Here is a 19302-nt window from a genome sequence, read left to right as displayed (position 1 = left end):
TTTTACGCTTGACGTCTTCCAACATTTTGTTAACAGCTTTGATATCGACGTCGATATCGATTAGAAAATCTCTAACTTTCCAGTTTGAAATTTTTCTTCGAGCATTTCAAGCTGAAAGTTGTAGGAAATATCGATATACTTATTGAAAATTGGTAATACGTATTAATTAGGTATTATGGTGTTAATGTGTTCATATTCTCCAGCAAACATAGCGTGTCTTCTCTAGCTATACAACTTTGCGTATTCCTCTTATACGCGACTTGTTCTTGTAAAGCGAATGTCTTTTAAATTCTCTGCTAAACATTCCTACGAGTTGAATCTGCTAAATTTGATAGAGATACATATTTACGAAGACAAATTTTCGAAAAGAAACAAGTAATCTTGTAATCTGGAAATCCTAAACGATTACGTTTAACTAGATAGTTTTCTCTATTGAAATTTCAGACTTGGCAGGTTTCAATCTCCTAAAATATTAATTTTAAAATAAGAACATTCGTTAGAAGAATTTTATAGCAGGGAAAACATCAATTTCTTCCTAAGAATACATTACATCGATCTCTTCCAAGAAACATCGAACAAAATAATGCACGATCGCCGTCGATCTGAGGAATAATTTTTAAATTACATTCGCGTTCCCATGAAACTTCCTCGATGTTGAAAGAACACACGGAATACTTTCTCCGGACAGGAACTAAAAGATATTTTGCTTGTTACCAATAACGAGACAAGAATGGACCTCTAATTAACTCGTGTAATAGTCGCACAAGCAACTTGACCGTTCCATTCGATTCTCCTTGATAAATTCTCTCGTCCGACGCAAGTTGGCAGAAAAATGCTGGCAAAGCTCTTCGCGAGGGATGCATACCTATCCCTTGTTCGTGCGTTTAGATGACACTATCAGGCCGATTCGCACGAGTGCGCGCGCGCACGAAGATGTTTCACGTGCTGGAACATGCGGCGCGCTGTTCATCCTCTTATCTGGAATCTTTCGTGAACAAAACGGCTGGCTACGGTAACCAGCTAACATTTTGCATGCACGTGCATTCTTACGCGATTGCAGAAATTTTTAACTCCAGCCTTTCGCTCTGCTCACTTTTAAACCGTTCGTTGTACGTGCGTTATGGTAGTCGCCGGGTAATTCTCGCAGCAAGTATTAAAATAGCTCGAAGCGTATCATTTTTTTCATTGCAGGTTCGGCCAAACTAACGAACTTCTTAGAATAATTACAATCTTTGGACAGATTTTAAGAAGAATCGTTGTATATATAGTGACGAGCATATGAACGGGTTCACTCGCGTAGATTCGACCAATTTTGTATTGTTCGCATTTTGCCAAGTACCATAACCGTGGAATTGGAAATCTTCACTTCGAACAATAGTTGGAAATTAAGCAAACTTGAACTTCGTATAAACAACTTTGCTATCTATACGCTTGTCATTGTACTTGATTAACGTGATACATGATTTAATCGAACTGGGGGTAACCATCCACATGTTACTTACCAATTAAGTTAGAAAAATTTACCAAATGTCCAGCTGGACAGATTGTAAAGTATAAATGAAACAATAAAAAAAAAAAACTTTCCGAAAGAGAAAAAAAAATGATTTAATCATTGATTGGTACTGCTGGATCACTGAGTCAGATTGCTTGCTCTTAAGAGCGAATTAAATTTTGGGAAAATGTACCGTAGACGTTGTCGTCGAATGAGACTGAAACTAAAATGAAGTTGTTCAGGAGATACTTTTATGTCTGCCCTATTCTCGTTCTATACGTAAGAAACGATTGAAGATATAAAATTCAGGTACGCGTGTTGGCTTATGTAACGCTATGAAAATAAAATTTTAAGTTAGGACGTGACGTACATAATAATTTCGGACGTGGACATTAAGGATATTTCATTCGCGATTTTCGCTATTCATTTTTCTCATACGATCGTCCCGTACGCCTCTATCTCATGACTAACAAGCAGAATGGTCATGCTTGTCCCGTAGAATGTGGTTCTCGCGAGAGAGCAAGTGTCGGCGACAGCATGGCAAGCAACAGTTTGCAGACGATAAATCACAATCCCCGAGCGTGTCGAACGAACTATCGGTTCTAGAAACGGTACTTCGATCGATCCGTGCGTCGCGAATTCAGTGTCATCGACTCGACGTGGCGGGCTGCGAAATCGTGCGTTCGAACCACATGACTTCGTACACGAGAACACGATGCTTGTGCAATTGACACGTTCTGGGAATTTTGTTCACGGACGATACCGATCGTACAATTTCATAAAATTCCACCTTGCAAAATTAAAATTTCTAATTTAAATAAATTCTCCTATGGTCCGCGAACTTTTGGAATTAAACCTTTCAACGATAAAATTCTTTCTACGGTACTTGCAAGCAGATAAACTTCCGAAAACCATTAAACTTCTTTCACGGCATAATAATTAGTTCTTTCGAAGTTAAAATCTCCGATTTAAGTAAATCTTTCTAGTTTCCGTAAACTTTTGAAATTAGATGTTCCAGCGCTAAAATTCTTTCTATAGTATTTATAAGCAGGTCAACTTTCAAAAACCACCAAACTTCCCTTAAATCTGTCTACTTACCACGAACTTCTGAACATTCATTCGAACAATAAAATCCTTTCTACGGTATTTACAAGCAGATGAACTTCCAAAAAATCGCGAAACTCTCCTTAGATCGTAAAAATCGCAGAAATTAGTTCTTTCGAAGTTAAGTAAATTCTAAAATTGCTCTTTTCGACGCTAAGATCTTTTCTCCGATATTCACCGGCAGATAAATTTCCAAAAGTCATAAAATTTCTCTTATACGTCGTAAAAATCCTTCGAAAATTACTTCTCTGATTCTTCTAAAATCTCTAACTAATTACTTCTCTTCGTTTTTCTAATTCGAAATAAACTTTTTACCGCCGACAAAATTCTAAAATTGCTCTTTTCAACGCTAAAATCTTTTCCCCGATATTCAGCGGCAGATAAATTTCCAAAAGCCGCAAAATTTCTCTTATACGTCGTAAAAATCCTTCGAAAATTACTTCTCTGATTCACCTAAAATCTCTAACTAATTACTCCTCTTCGCTTTTCTAATTCGAAAGAAACTTTTTACCCACGAAATTCTAAAATTATTCTTATCATCGTTAAGGCGTTATCTTGCAAATTGATAAAATAAAAGAGAAATTCTCAAAAACCATAAAAACCCTACTGTTTCCCTAATTAATCCTTAAAATTACTCCTTTTAAGATGAACATTTCCGACGAAACAAAAGTTCTGCTTTCTTCAAAGCTGTGAAATTACTCTCTTCCACATTAAAATACGTACTTTCCGTAATATTCACAAGCAGGTTTGGGGTCGCGGCGGCGAAAGCGCGCGTCCCGAAAATACGAGTCGGCCGCGCTTTTTATTATTCATAAACCCATCGGGTCCCGCCGGTGAGAGAATATTTTCGACTCGGTGTACGAGCCGGCTATCGTCACGTACACGCGTCCATACACTGTCGAGGTGATCGCGAGCATTGCTCGTGGAGACACGCGTGCGTGCTCGCGTGCACAAACGGGACAACGGTGTTCAATTGCAATACGTACAGTGGCTGGCGAAAGTATTCGCACACTTGTCGTCGTCGATATTTTTTATTTACATGTTACGTGTGTTACTCTAAACGTTTTCAAAATTCGTTGATATAGTAACGACATTCAGCTATCACGGTTATATCGATAAAACTTCGAACGATTCTGGAAATATGTACGAGATATTTGAAAAATGTTGCGAGATATTTAAACAGGCCATTGTCTACAATATTAACTAGTTGGTTGTTACGAAAACTCTGAAAAATGTGTATTTAAAAAAATGTGTTGCAAAAAAGGAAGAACGAGTATACTCGTCAAACGCAGAATATGTGTGGCTGTTATAATGTAGAATTAAGTTGTAATGTAATGACTGTCTTGTTTTTTATCTTTATTAGTGACACAAAGTATCGTCATTTCTTCATGACGAGTATACTCGTCAGAGACAGCTAACTGGTTTAATAAGTTTCAATGTTTAGTGGGACCATATTTAACATTTACCTGTTATGTATACGCTCAAGATGAGTATTCGTACTGTATATAGTGATATTCTAGGAAATATAAGTTTGCGGTAAATACTTTGCAACTTCTATACGACTCGTTGACATTTATTTAATTTAATTTTTGTCTTTCGGTTTTCAGTGACTTCCGGTTGTCAAGCTTACAAATTTTTGTAAGGCCGACTATTCAGTCAGTGATCACGATACTTATTTCTATCTATCACTCATTTATCTAATTGTTAATTATAATTATCTTAAATCTATCTTATTCTACTGCTATTATCTCTTGCTTTGGTACCGTGCACTTTCTATATGTATTTCTATATTAATTAGATTAGATTGAAATTTTGTCAGTATAACGTTTGCAGTCGCGTCTCGTTACAGTGTTAATGAAGTATTAAAATGTTTTATATAACACGCACGATATCCAGGTAAACATTTTCTGTGGTAAGAAGTGTGCGAATACTTTTTGCCAGCCACTGTAAGTATGTCTTTCAGATGGAAAATGAGATAAGTGCATGTGCAATGCGCATACGAAATGCGATATTAATTGGTAGTTTATGGTATGATCGATCGAGGTGAAAAAGTACGAATGGTGATAATTGATGAATTATGACATAATTGATTAATACGACTCGGTAAATGCGAAAGTTTGGATTAACTCTTTGAGCGACCGTCAATTGGAGAAACTGTTTTTGTTTGAGGCTTTACGTAGTTGTTATAAATACTACACGTTACGAATAAATAGATGTTATAAATAATTCTATCCGACATTTTCCACGCGATATTTAACTACGTATAATTCTTAAAAAAAAAAAAAAAAAAAAAAAAAAAAAAATGGCAATAAAAGTGAAAAACAGCAATTCATACCTGCATTTATCACAGTACCATAACATAACTTTATTCCACTGTAATTCCTCTGAAAAACAATAAAATAGAAAGGGAGCAAAGTGTTTAAAATTCATTCGTTTATTCCTGATGTTCGCTTCGACACTATATAGGTAGCTCATCTTTTAAAATGAAATCCACGGAAACGAACGAATCCTCAAAATCCACTCATTCGTGTCTACCATGATCTAATTACAATTTCTCAAGGGAACAATGCTAGAGACCCGCAAAGTTTATTCATTCATGCGTCCATTTCCTCACAGTCGCTACCTCCGACACCGCAAACCTCATCGTACGCACATCGGGGAAAAAACCTGCTACAAAAAAGAAAAAAAGAAAAAAAAAAGAACACTGCATCCCATTTCATTGGTGCAAACAAGGCAGCCTATTTCATCGCAAAAAAGCAGGCGAAAAGGTAGTACTACCAAGGGATGTAACCGACAAAAACCGCGTCGAACCTCGTGTACATGCTCGCGAGGCAAAGGAGCAAGAAGATACGGTTGAAAAAAAAGACCAGGAACACTTTCATAGACCCGCGAGGAAACGCGAACGAGTCGTGAAAAAAGGTAGCAAAAAACGAGCGAACCTCGCGATGTAGTTGGCCGTGTGTATGACAAGGATAGATATACTCGCGAGCCTCGTCTAGAGACAGTGCTACTCGGGATTATGGTTGAAGAAAGACGGAGCTAGTATCTCGGATCTCTTCGAAAGGAGGGAACCGGCTGGACGGGAGTGGAACACCACGGGTACGACCCTCGTTCCCGAACGAGCACGCTGGAACGAGGATAGAGCGGTTCCACGAGGGTGTCGTGGAGATGTTGGAGAGAGAAGAAATTTGCTGATGGAAGAGGATAGACGAATAGATACTATATCTTGGCGCGGAGCTTTGCTTGGTAGTACAGAGACTTGGTTCTATTGGCGTGTTCTATTTTCTGTTTGAAGGTTCTGATGATTGGCAAAAATACAGTAGTACTGTAATGTAAGTGTTAATTATTTCCTAGGGCACATTTATTTATTTATTTATTTATGTACCTTTATCTCTTTATTAAGTCGGTGCATATGGAACGTATCCATCAGATGAAATTTAATCGCATAGTTTCTTCCAAAGATTATATGCAGTGGACCCTCGTACAATGCGTTCCCCTATAACGAGGATTTGTATAACGTCACATTCACAGCCGATGTAGAATACATACAGGAGGTTCGTATATTATCGTACACAGTGTATATGACACAGCTGTTTCCTATAACGCGGAACGGATAGCCCGCGTAATGCGGGGTTCCGTTGTACTTAATCAGAGTAGTTTGCAGATAATCAATTGATTTCATTATTCCAAATATGCGAGAGTTATCAATTCTTTTACGCCAATGGACTAATCTACGAATGGGATCCCTTACTTTACACTCACTTCCGGTTCTACGGTTCCATTACAACTTCCCCCTCTTTTTCTTCTCCTATCTTATCCCTTTAAATGTTTAACGTTCTGCCATAAAGCTAGAAACGGGGTCACGCTTTTTCAAACGTCGCGCTGGCAATCTAAGATTTCCTTCACGATGATTGAAAGATTTGCAGTAATAACGTACTCCAAATATCTGAGTCGTGTTTATTGGAAAATAAAGGAAGATACGCGTAGAATTTTTTCTAAAAAAAAATCTGTCAAATTACTGCGAAAAGGAAAGTGCCACCTTATTGTAGCATCCCTTTCGATCAACTCACTTCACCGTAGCTTCGGATAGAGCCGATGTAACATGCTCAAGGAATACATTAAAATTCGATTAATTCAATAATTCAACAACGACATCTTAAAAGTGGGGGAAGGGAATTTTACTCGTAAGGAAGGCTCGGACAGCGCTGTCTTATTCGACGTTACGTGCAAGAGAAAGAAAGCGAAAGGTGAACAAGAGAGAGAAAGACAGATAGAGTGGAACTCGAGGTTGGAACTCAAGCGCGAAACGGAGGTGGCGGACGATGTTGTTGGATGAAGCGAGAAGGTAAAAGACGAGAGTAGGATGGAAACGGAGGTCGGAGCGTTTTATGGGTGTGCGGTGAGGTCGAGAAGGAGGCACGACGAGCGCGTGAGGGATCGTTCAGCTCGGGAGGGGCCTGGAAGAGGGGCCAGGGGATCCTTATCGGGTTCTAGGATCGCGAGGCTCGCACGTACGGCAACCGCAACCACCGGGGAACGATGAGGAGAGACGGAGCAGAATTTTTGAACACCAGTACCCGTTCGTTTTTGTCCTCGATTGGAACTTTCTACAGCCAATTTTAGCCCTTTCAGCTCATATGGCTCATATGGGCCACTCTAGAATCGCGAAAACGATTCTTTCACCGAACTCTCTTGCATAATGATTTTTACTAACTAATAATTAGACTGTAGATTTTTTTCGATCTTTTAGAAGCAATTCGGACACGCGAAAGCGCGAAAAATACACATAATATGCAAAGGTAGATTCAGAGTATAGTATCGATTCTTTACGATGTTTAAAATATATAATACAATTTTATATGCAAGTTTCAGTTTGTTAAAATTATAAAAGTTTGCACAAATATCTGTAGGTTACTAAGAAATATTTATGTATCGACAAATGATAGGTTGCGTGTGATAGGTTTCGGGCAACTACAGTCGACATTTAGAAGCAATTTACGTCGCAAAATTCGGGTGTCCTTGTTATTTTGATTTTTTGGAAAATTTAAGTAGGTATAATAGAGATTTACTTATTAGAACGAAATATTAGTTTTGACTGTATTTTTGAATAGAGTAAGAAGATTGGATAGAGAAATATGTATTTGTGAACGACGGTGTATATTTGCTTTTCCTTTTACTGTTTGCGTTCGAGCTATTGGAAGCATTCGAATAAGTGGAGTGGCGCCAGATAGTAGCTTAAATAATAGGAGCTCCGCAGCGGTTCAGTAAATCGAATGTCGAATGAAATTTCATTCTCGATGAATGGAGTACGGATCTGCTATAATTCTCCTATAAAAGTTTTCAGTACCATTCGATACATTTCAATACGATCCAATACAGTTTTCTATAGTAGATTGCTATAAAATAGCAAAGAATTGCAGCAAAATTGTTGTAATCTTGCTATAAAAAATTATTACAGAATAATGAAAAATTGTATTAAAATATTTCAATTTTACTATAGAAAATTCTGCAAGGTATGTTTAATTAAAATATACACAATATGACATTTTTATTGAAAATCGATTCTTTAAGCTCAAACTTTGGTCAGCGTTTCCTTAATCTTATCATATTCTCTTTACGTAATTGCAATTAACGAAATGTCAAGACAGACGTGCAATTTAACGATTAAAAAGGAATTTTACGTCGACTGTTATTGGACAGACGATTGAAATTGAAATTGTGAACTAAGCTGTAATGAACTTCTGATATTTAATTGATCTCTGGTGAAGCGTGTAGGTTAGATTATTGGTTGCTCGCGCGTCTAATTAGGGCTATAGTGAATTTGGATTAATTAGAACACGAGTCGAGCTAAGGTATGTCCAATCCACACTGTGGTTATGTAATCGCGGTGAGCGGCCGAGGAGTGGTTGCGTGGATGGTGAGAGGCGATCGCGTTTGTCGAGGAATTATGCGATTGATTTTATTCTTCCCGAATTCAGTTCCATTACTTCCAAATTTCTTGTCAAAATTATATTCTCCAGCTATTTTCAACCGTGCTATGCTCTTCGAATTTTTACTCTCACTTCTTTTCTTTACCCGATGGAAGAAGAAATTTATAAAAAGATTTGTATTTTCATAAATTAAATTTTAAAATAAACAACAGCAAATCCCAAGATACATTATATAAATTCAAAAAAGTAGTATACACGTTTTTAGTATTAACATTGTTTCGATTTTTCATCTTATATCAACTCCTTAACAAACCACTTAATCTGAAAAATCCTCGATTGCCAATATGAGCTTCTTAAAGATGAAATTGATCAACTCTAATCGATTAATGAATCAACTGACTTGCTTGCAGCGGTTCATTTACCCCGAGAAGATGATACAAATAATAACAAATTTTAAAGTTTCTATAATATCACCATGGTCTCCTGATTCTCGTTGTATAAAGTTGATCAACGTGGCTTTTGAATGGCTCGTATATCAACATACGATCAATGTTCAATTTTTACGAAATGATTGACTTACTTCCATCAGTTCCTTCATGCCAAGAAATTGACATAAATAATAGTAAATTCTAAGGCACATTTAACATATAGTGTTTGCAACATCGTTGCTTTCTCCTGACTCTCACTGTATTAAGTTGATCAATGTGGCTTCTGAATGGCCCGTATATTAACCAGATAACACTGTCCGCGCTAAAACATCAGTTGCATTATGCCAAGAAGTTGATATAAATATTATTAAATTTCAAGATAAGTGTAATGTATAGAGTTGATCAGTGTGACTCTTGAATGGCTCGTATATCAACATACGATCAATGTTTTTCATTCTTACGAAACGATTGACTTACTTCCATCAGTTCCTTCATGTCAAGAAATTGATATAAATATTATTAAATTTCAAGATAATTGAAAGTGTATAGAGTTGATCAATGTGACTCTTGAATGGCTCGTATATCAACATACGATCAATGTTTTTCATTCTTACGAAACGATTGACTTACTTCCATCAGTTCCTTCATGTCAAGAAGTTGATATAAATATTATTAAATTTCAAGATAAGTGTAATGAATAAAGTTGATCAATGTGACTCTTGAATGGCTCGTATATCAACATACGATCAATGTTTTTCATTCTTACGAAACGACTGACTTACTTCCATCAGTTCCTTCATGCCAAGAAGTTGATATAAATATTATTAAATTTCAAGATAATTGAAAATGTATAGAGTTGATCAGTGTGACTCTTGAATGGCTCGTATATCAATATACGATCAATGTTTTTCATTCTTACGAAACGGCTGACTTACTTCCATCAGTTCTTTCATGTCAAGAAGTTGATATAAATATTATTAAATTTCAAGATAATTGAAAGTGTATAGAGTTGATCAATGTGACTCTTGAATGGCTCGTATATCAACATACGATCAATGTTTTTCATTCTTACGAAACGATTGACTTACTTCCATCAGTTCCTTCATGTCAAGAAGTTGATATAAATATTATTAAATTTCAAGATAAGTGTAATGAATAAAGTTGATCAATGTGACTCTTGAATGGCTCGTATATCAACATACGATCAATGTTTTTCATTCTTACGAAACGACTGACTTACTTCCATCAGTTCCTTCATGCTAAGAAGTTGATATAAATATTATTAAATTTCAAGATAAGTGTAATGTATAGAGTTGATCAGTGTGACTCTTGAATGGCTCGTATATCAACATACGATCAATGTTTTTCATTCTTACGAAACGATTGACTTACTTCCATCAGTTCCTTCATGTCAAGAAATTGATATAAATATTATTAAATTTCAAGATAATTGAAAGTGTATAGAGTTGATCAATGTGACTCTTGAATGGCTCGTATATCAACATACGATCAATGTTTTTCATTCTTACGAAACGATTGACTTACTTCCATCAGTTCCTTCATGTCAAGAAGTTGATATAAATATTATTAAATTTCAAGATAAGTGTAATGAATAAAGTTGATCAATGTGACTCTTGAATGGTTCGTATATCAACATACGATCAATGTTTTTCATTCTTACGAAACGACTGACTTACTTCCATCAGTTCCTTCATGCTAAGAAGTTGATATAAATATTATTAAATTTCAAGATAAGTGTAATGAATAAAGTTGATCAATGTGACTCTTGAATGGCTCGTATATCAACATACGATCAATGTTTTTCATTCTTACGAAACGACTGACTTACTTCCATCAGTTCCTTCATGCCAAGAAGTTGATATAAATATTATTAAATTTCAAGATAATTGAAAATGTATAGAGTTGATCAGTGTGACTCTTGAATGGCTCGTATATCAATATACGATCAATGTTTTTCATTCTTACGAAACGGCTGACTTACTTCCATCAGTTCTTTCATGTCAAGAAGTTGATATAAATATTATTAAATTTCAAGATAATTGAAAGTGTATAGAGTTGATCAATGTGACTCTTGAATGGCTCGTATATCAACATACGATCAATGTTTTTCATTCTTACGAAACGATTGACTTACTTCCATCAGTTCCTTCATGCCAAGAAATTGACATAAATAATAGTAAATTCTAAGGCACGTTTAACATATAGTGTTTGCAACATCGTCGCTTTCTCTTGATTCTCACTGTATTAAGTTGATCAATGTGGCTTCTGAATGGCTCGTATATCAATCAAATAACACTGTCCGTGCTAAAGCGTGATGATCATATAAAACTTGCTCCCACTCTGCATGTGTCTTCTTCCCCGTGAAGTCCGCAAGAAGAATCCGAAACTGGACGAGGCACACGCACCTCGTTGTCCCGTTATTTCCGCGTGGCGGTGTAAGCCGGCTGTCGCGGGTGTAGCAGTCGATAAATCAACAAGTATACGCTAGACTGTTCACGGGTCTGTCAGACTCGCGTTGCACGCGTGTACACGCGCGGACACGTGGACAGAAACGATGGCTGAAAGAGAGCTGAAAAGGGAGGCAGACGACTGGTGATTTATCTCGTAGACGGCTCCGGGTTCCTTTGGAATTCTGCTGCCGGCGACCGTGGACGATCTCGACGAAGGGAAGTCGATCGACCGGAATACGTCGACGTAACGAACCGATTCTCGACGCTTTCTTCCTCCTACTCTGACCGTTTATCGCGCTGACAGATGTTTTCGGTGAGTGCCGTGTAAAGCTTCGGGTTACGGTTTGCTTGGTGTCGATGGCTCGGGGCGGATGTGCCGGAGACTGTAGCTTGTGATGCTACGATCATTCGATTGTTCGTAAGACGATTATGGTTCTAGCGATTTTCAGTCGTGGCAGACTGATGAGACGAGGATCCATTGGCCAATGTTCCGAACTTGATAACGATTCAATAAATTTTTTCATGTTGCGTTTAGGCGATTTTATCTTATTTGAAAGTAGGTAAGAATATTTATGCAACGATGATCCGAGATAACGTGGCAGTGTCGTAGAAGGGTTGATCGTAAAAGTTCATTTTCATCGTATTTGAAATACACGGCGTTGAATCGTAAGACGTAAGAAATCCAATGATCGCGATTTTTTCGTTCGAAGAAACGTTTTAGATTGAAGATCGATACGCGTGTTGGATATTGATTGTATGAAAATTTGTCCGAATTGTCTGAGGGAGTAATCAGACTTTCTACCTCTGTATGTATATGTATATCGCTGATTTTTACAAGGATTACAAAGCGAGTAGTTTTACTTGAAATTGTATTTAAAGATGAAAATAATCAGAAATCCTAGAGGATTTAATTCGCTGTCCTTTAGAGAACGATAAACACGCTGTGTATGTAATGAACTTTTTGATATCGATCGAACGAGTAAATTGAACTGCGAAGATACATGCGGTTGTAGCCAGTTAAAGGCTACTACTGATTACTCGCTACTGCCTCTCTAACTGCTGGTAATTACTGGTAACAATCGGTCTGTGTTCTACTGTGAAAGCTGTTAAACGTATCTAACTTAACCCAACCTTCGTCACAGTATGAAACACATTACGGTTGAAACGTTGGGAATATCTCAAGTGAAAAAGTGAAACATTCTACCATCTGCTTTATAATAACATTGAATACTTCTCCTCATTCTTAGAACAATACTTATAAATTATACCTATCTATAATAAGTATTAACTTATTGTAAATAAACAGCCATGTCACTGCGCCACGCCAGAAAAATTACTGAAAATTCTCAACGCGAGAATTGATTGTAATTTCAATAAATAAATAAAAAAAAAAAATTCTTAGAACAATATCTTCAAAATAATGAGAACAATTTTTAAAGCGATATGAATAATATTAGGTTGTTCGAGAAGTGTCTTTCTTTTACAGACACGTCCTTTACAACGACGCATTTTTATACAAACATGAAACATAATACTTCTCCTCATTCTTAGAACAATATCTTCAATGTGAACAATTTTTAAAGCGATATGAATAATATTAGGTTGTTCGAGAAGTGTCTTTCTTTTACAGACACGTACTTTACAACAACGCATTTTTATACAAACATGAAACCTAATCTGTCGAACGTTATGATCTTTATTTTGATAGAACAACATGGATCATACGTAATTCGATAAAATAATATAAAACGGAGAATGTTGTGCATCCATTATTTCCTTATAAAACGAAAGAAACTTGGTATGAAACTTGGAAAATGGTATATGATGATTATTATCGTGTATATTTTGTTATATACATTATATGGAATAATATGTTGAATAAATATTTCCAAAAATATTTCCGTAAATAGATAGCAAAGTACAAAATCACCAGATATTAATAATCAAATGAAAAATATGAAAATAACGATTATCCTTTTAGTTGGAAACAATTCTTTAATGATAATCTGTTTTTAAATCCTGTTATGATTTAATGTGTTTCATAAATTTCAAAAATCTAATTGAAATGGAATATTGGATGCAATTCGACATAAACACGTTGAGGTTTAAGATTCATCGACCAATCTATCGAATTCACGTTCTCGATTCGTATTTCACATTCTACTGTTATTGTTTCTCCGCATAGCTCGCCGAAACGTTGTTTCCACCGATGTTCAACTGGTCACCTGTTGATCGTGGCTGTACCGACTTTGCAACACACCGGAAACAAAAACATATTCGAAGCTTCCGGCCGTAGTAGGACCGGTTCAAACTCTCGTTTCGTCCCTTTCCCCTTTCGACATACGATTCGTTGCGTTAATTGGACGATTATTATGCAAATACGTCTCCGATCATCGAATTGCTTGTATACATCGCCAAAATACGTAAATGGGAAGCCGGGAAGAAGCATCGCGAAACGAGTCTGAAGTTGAAATCGAGTTGAGTCGTATGGAAAGAAAGTGGAAGGTTCTGTCTGGGAAAATTTAGTTTAGTTTAAGTTACATTCGTTCGAAATATCGCGAGAAAAACTCAGCACCACGGACTTGCTGCAGTTTTCAAATATTCGCGAATCACAGAATTTGAATGTACGAATTACGAAGTTAAATTTCCAGATTCGAAGTGTGCAATTTTTAGATTTTCTAAAACTTTCAAGTTCTCCAGCCTTGAAGCTTGAAAATTCCCGAAGCTGCGAAATTCCAGAGTTTTCAAATTCCGCAGCTGCAAGCTTCGAAAGTTTCCAACTTTCCAATTTACTAACTCCTTAATTCTTCCCGTTTGAAATTTCGAACTTTCGCAATTTTCGAAGAAGCTTCGAAATTCTCAAACTCCGAAACTCTGCAACTTCGAGGCTTTAGACCTTCCCCATTTCGTAAATCTAAATGTTTAGCTTCTGAAATTCCTAAATACTACACACACTTCGCCAATCATTTCCACCAAAATCTACCCGTAGCAAGAAAAACCTTCTCTAAACGTCCAATTACCAACCAACTCACCGCACACCGGGTATCGTCCAGACGAAAAATCGTATAGACGCAAACAACTTACGCTTTTCTTCGCACACGTGCGTACATCCTACGTTGATACGTAACTGTGGCATTGGTGTGGTATGGAGCGGCCGTAATATAAAACGTATATCGTTCGTTTTTCTCGTTTTCTACCGTTGCAGAAGCGTGGATCGCGAATTCGTGGACGAATCGGCGAGCTTCCCCATCGCTGCCGGGAATTAAGAGCGTCGTAAGAAAGTCTCGCACGGTTTAATTACCATTCAAGCCGGAGGGCCAGAGGGAGGCCTGGCCTCATGCAAGTATAATTCTCTGCTCCGGTCTCTCCTCTCCTCTCCTCTCTTTATTGCTTTCTCTCTTTCCCTTGGACAGCCTTCTACACGATTCTACGGTATACGGTACCCGACGAAAGTATTCGTACACCTTTGAAAACGGAATAACCTTTCTGAAACTTGACCAAACCGGCTCGAGCTTTTGTGAGAAATTATGTGTATTAGTTTGTTGGATGATGTGTAAAAAAAAGGAAGAAAATATGTCGAAAAAATTACAATTGGTTGAAACCGAGAAGAAGAAGGTAAAGGTCGCTTTTTATAACATTTTTGTCTGGTAATTGAAACAAAACAGTTTGAACAGCTATGTCGGTTATTATATACACGTTGATAATTTCATCGAAATCGGTTGATCCAAAAACTAACGTCGATGCGATTTTCGTCGTTTTTAACCGCTCGTAGCCTGTAGTGACATTAACCGATCTCGATGAAAGTTTCGATCTTTTAAATTTTCATTACGGATAAAAAGAAGATCGTAAAAAGCGAGTTTTACTTTTTTCGTCGCATTTCCGACCGATTGCAATTCTCTCGAAATTTATTGTACACGTCGTCTAATAAACTAATGCTTTTAACTTGTCGCAAAAGCTTCAGCGATTTGAAAAAAGTTGTTCTCTTTTCAAAGGCGTACGAATACTTTCGTCCGGTACTGTACATACATATACACAGGCCACGATCTCGAATACTGGACTGGCGTGATACGCAGGCGAAAACAGAGGAAAAGTCACTGGAGAAATGCGTTTCTTGTTCGATATTCCTCGTTTGTCTTCTATTTTCATGTGATTTCTATCATGTCCAGTGTTGTGATTTCTGCTATTTAATTTCAAACTGGTGTGAATATTATGCACGTTTTATTGGAATTTTTGAAACATAGCTTCTAATTGCAATCTTGAAATTTGCATTAGTTTCAGTGGATTAAATACATCGTATTTTAAAGTCATTTTCTCCTCTTATTTTCGCCTGACTTATTTTCTGTCCCTCCGAGTCTCGTAATTTATATTCTTTCACATGTAAACACTACGTAGGTTTGACGGGAAATTTAAAACAACAGTTTCTATTTCCAAGTGTGGAACTTTCAGCCCGGCTTCCTGTAGATTATCGATTTACAAAGTTGAAATTTTCGTCGACATCTGCCCCCTTTCCAGTACATTCAGCCATTTACCCGAGTTAATTAACAGCGTATTTATTATTGTGATCATATATATACATATTTTTATCATTCAGTCAGACTCGATCTGTTCAGAAATGAAGCTTACACTCGCATCGAAGATTCCCATAATCAAACAGCAAGACCATCCATCCTTTGGATGGATCCCATCAAGTTTGGAACCTTCAGCCTGGCTCCCTTAGGTTATCGATTTACAAAGTTGAAATTTTCGTCGACATCTGCCCCCTTTCCAGTACATTCAGCCATATACCCGAGTTAATTAACAGCGTATTTATTATTGTGATCATATATATACATATTTTTATCATTCAGTCAGACTCGATCAGTTCAGAAGTGAAGCTTACACTTGCATCGAAGATCCCCATAATGAAGCAGCAGGACCATCCATCCGATGGTTAAAAATTTGCATCCTTAACGAGGCAGATACTATAATATTTCATTAACCACATTTTTCCAAGAGACACTGTATAAGCAGAAAGAAAGATAAATTTAGACGACACCCGACGTAGATTACGAGCAGCTCGATGATGAATCTTCCCTTTCATTCTCCAACCGATCTCACCTGCGTACCGAGATCCCGTGTTCGTTAACGATGGAAAGTAATTTGCGGCGTACGAGCGACCGCGGTACAATGCGTGTTTTCTTCGATAAACCACGACCGGAAGTAGGTATTCGTGATCGCGCGTGTCGTTACCTCGCGATTTACAATCGACCGATGAAATGAGTTTGCCCGGGGCCAATAAAACGATATGCTCGATAACGAACGAATGCCGTGTCTTTAAATATAATCGAGCCCACCGTCATGATATCTTCTGTTACATGGCGTGGTATTAGAAAGATAATTGATTATCCGGGAAATTGATTGACTTTCTAAGGCTGGAATTTTTTGGCCAATTGCCAGCTTCATAATTGATGTGCACGAGTGGATGCATGAAATATTTTATGACGGACGCGATTAATGTGAAAATTGGCTAATATTCTGAGAATACCATTTTTTTGGTAAGCGTTCTTTTTTTTTTTTTTGAGTCGGTGATTGGACGACGAGAGATCGATGAATCGAGAAATTAATTGATATTTTGTATAATTGTGATTTGTTTGGAATTTTGGAAATGTAAAGACGGTTAGTTGGAGAACTGATAAATTTCCTGTGCCTGGAATTCTTCATATTTGTTTTTGCAAAATGACTGACACATGTAGATGAAGGAATATACAAGGCATTAAATGAGAGATTGATTAATTGGAAAATTGATTAATATCGCGAGACTGCTAGTAGATTCTTCGGAGAAACATTTTTAATAACCTTGTTTCATAGAGAGATTGATGTCGAGGAAAATTGGATATCGATGTTAGCTAAATCGATAAGTTGATTAATATTCCAAGGATTTTATCAGGAATTTTTAACAATTATATTTGTAGAGTGATTGATAAACATGAGTGGACAGATGAAGTCACTTACCTACCAGGTAGGAAATTAGTTTTAAGATTACTTGAAAAACTGACTAACACGCTATAGGAGAATGGAATTTCTCGAAACTTTCTAATTTCAATTAAATCTTTTTCAATACAAAAAAAAAACATCCCATAATTGATCAATCGTAAAATCATCGATATATCGTGAAAATGACAAAAATTCACTATTTTCATTATTTCGAAATTATACATATATATTTAAAAATTCATTATTTCATCCAATTACCTATATATGTATTTGACATTTAAATAAATCGAAAATACTAATTAATAAACGAAATACTATTAAAAAAAATCAATTCAAATCAAAGATATCTTTTTCAATTTTCGATAATTCTTCGAATCTCTTAATACACATTTAATGAAATCAAGTTGAGTTCAACTAAGGACTTGAATCGAAACGACCAACGATAATTCTGTTTCTCAGAATCGATGATTCCACGATGTGACATTAATTAATTAGAAATTTAATTAATATGCTATGGATCGTGAAGTTCTAGAATGTTGGCTATGTAAGAATGGTTAATTAGAAAATTAACTCTTTGGCAACTAATTTCCATCAACTGCAACTGGCAGCGATCGTTCCAGGAACGCTAAATACCGGCATTAGAAGCACTTTTGTCGCGATAACGAGTCGGTTATGCGGATGTCCGTGAAGCAGATTGTTGGCCGACGTACTCGCGGCTACGACACGCGAATCTGCGCATGCGACACGGTCCGGTGTTGCAGTGAACGCGGACGACCCATTTAACCCATTCGCGGCCGTACTGTATACTGTATACTAATACCGCATGCATTCGATGCCGAAGAAGGTTCTTCACTCGACCTCGTTACCCCTATCTTCTTACATCTTTTCTCCTGGTGTATCGAAATTTGAAAACTACGTCGTTTGATCAGACTTTTATAGAAATAAAAAATTGATCAAATATTCGAAATATCGGACGTGGCAGCGACGATTCGCTTCGTTATATTTTAAAGTCCAGAAATTGTATGCTTTGAATTTTGATAAAAACAAGGTTAGCGATGTTGAAAATTGTGGATCGTAATCGCGGAAATAAATATGTAGGAATATTTTCGTTACATGTAGGAATGATAATAAACTGGTTTTGTATTTATTTAATATGCGATTTACAAGATGTTCATGGATACCCATTACACGTGTCTCACTTTTACCATGCGTACGGATCAGTGACATTCTTTTGTTCTACGAGACGCTGCGCACGACATACGTACATACTTACACATATATTCATACGCATATATGTGTATCGCTATTGCGCAGGTGATTCGGTGTAGCACACAAAATTACGTATATCTTAATAAGTGAAACTGATAAAATGTTGTAAATATTCCGCGTGGCGATATTGTACTTCTTTTTTTTACGTATCAATTACATTCGGAGATCGTATGCTTCGTATGGTGGCAAAAGTAAGATCAGTACAATGGGTAAAATGTGTTAAATATTGGGCATAGAAATTACTTCTATCTTCTTCTCTTTATTATCTTTATCTTCTTATCTTTACTATCTACAAATAAAACATTGGAAATAGTAAGTGCGTGTGTGCTTTGAATCTTGACAAATGTAAATTTAATGTCACTCATTTTTACTATTATTACAAATTTGCAAATTACCTGCTTCGAATCTCGGTGAAAGTAAAATTCACGAGATATAAATATCGAGCAGGTATATTATTATAGTTGTGTCTACATATAATTCTTAGTAAAAATCTTGATACACGTAAAATTGCACGAATATAAATAGTAAATTAGATATTATAAATATTGAACATGGTACTTACATATTATTTATATCACTTTTGAAAAAACATGATACCACGTCGAGTAATTGCGAGACTGATAATTTATTGTTAA

This window comes from Bombus vosnesenskii, unplaced genomic scaffold, assembly GCF_011952255.1.
Source record: "Bombus vosnesenskii isolate JDL3184/JDL3185 unplaced genomic scaffold, Bvos_JDL3184-5_v1.1 scf7180000014105, whole genome shotgun sequence".
NCBI classification, from domain to species: Eukaryota; Metazoa; Arthropoda; class Insecta; order Hymenoptera; family Apidae; genus Bombus; species Bombus vosnesenskii.
Note: the sequence above shows the minus strand (reverse complement) of the source record.